The 1,415-nt window shown below is 38.4% G+C and overlaps 1 protein-coding gene across 1 annotated transcript in view; it reads left to right on the top strand.

The window, feature by feature from the left end:
• LOC101853659 (serine/threonine-protein kinase 33) overlaps positions 1 to 1,415 on the top strand; it is a gene marked incomplete in the record, with an annotated part of 94,833 nt that overhangs the window by 35,729 nt on the left and 57,689 nt on the right.

Below are 1,415 nucleotides of genomic sequence, written 5' to 3'. Positions count from 1 at the left end.
AGAGAGAGAGAGAGAGAGAGAGAGAGAGAGAGAGAGAGAGAGAGAGAGAGAACCGGACTCACGAAAGCAAAGGCAAAGTGTAACAATATAATTTAGTGCTAAGCCATGATGAACTATGGCTGGTTTCTTTGACATTAACTCAAGTTCTTCAAACATGTAATGCTCAGCAGTTGGAGTCCAGAGTTTCAGGGCACCCATATTACTCAAAAGACAAATAGGTCACATGTACGTGCCGATGATTAGAGGTGTTACCACTAGAGAGTAACAACAAGCAAAGGGACGAAGGAGGAAAGAAAGTTTTAGTAGAGGTTTTCCAGCGCTCGCAACTGCATAAGGTCATAAGAGCGCCCAGAAGATTAGAGGTGTTACAAGTACAACTTAGAACAAGAGTGTAACACACATGTATAAAAAAGAAGAAGGGGAGATAAGGACGATAGATGTTCGATAGGAAAGAAGAAGCAAACCACATCAGAGCACCAGCCAACCACCCACGAAGGAGGAGAGATAGGAAAGACAGAGTGAAATTGGTCAAGAGAAAAAAAAGCAAATCACACCAGAAAGCCCGTCAACTCCCGACTTTTGTCATTGAAGAGGACGGTGTAACAAAATATTCCCAGAATGCAAGAACTACACCGCCGTTATCATGCCCTGACTGGCTCGTCATGTCAAGAATATGTACAAACTTACAAGTACGTTGAACAAAAAAATTAATATCTTTTTGTTTTAAAACTTGAATTCACGTAACAAATGTTAATCAATTTACTCAAACCGAGTCAAATTAATAATCGGAAATGACCTCAAAACAATGAGGTCTTTACAAACTCTCTCTCTCTCTCTCTCTCTCTCTCTCTCTCTCTCTCTCTCTCTCTCTCTCAATCTCTCTCTCTCTCTCTCAATCTCTCTCTTTCTTTCTGTCGATTCTTCTGACCCCTTCTGCACTTTTCTCAAACAATGATTCGGCAAAGTTCTGCAACTTATCAAGTGTACATGTACTTGGTTTCGTTTTTTGTTTTGTTTTTGTCCAGGGATTTTCGTTTTTTGTTTTGTTTTGTGTTATCTGTAGTGTCACACGACCACACAGTATGTAAATGGAAGGCTTTTATAACCTTGTCGTGTGTCGTTCGGTGGTTGTTCTGAAGGCATCTGTTTAATGACTCCTTTGATGCAATGCAGTTCATGCTGGAGCCAAGATGCTCTTTATATTATCTGCATGTGTTATTATTACCATCATAATTATATTATTACTATTATCGTCATCGTATCATTATTATCTGTATCATTATTATTGTTTGTGTTATTTTTAATAGTGTTATTACTGTCGTTATTGTTAGTAGTAGTAGTAGTAGTAGTAGTAGTAGTAGTAGTAGTAGTAGTAGTAGTAGTAGTAGTAGTAGTAGTAGTAGTAGTAGTAGTAG

The sequence above is a fragment of the Aplysia californica genome, unplaced genomic scaffold, assembly GCF_000002075.1.
Source record: "Aplysia californica isolate F4 #8 unplaced genomic scaffold, AplCal3.0 scaffold00011, whole genome shotgun sequence".
Classification (NCBI taxonomy): Eukaryota; Metazoa; Mollusca; class Gastropoda; order Aplysiida; family Aplysiidae; genus Aplysia; species Aplysia californica.
Note: the sequence above shows the minus strand (reverse complement) of the source record. Positions and strands in the feature narration are given on the sequence as shown.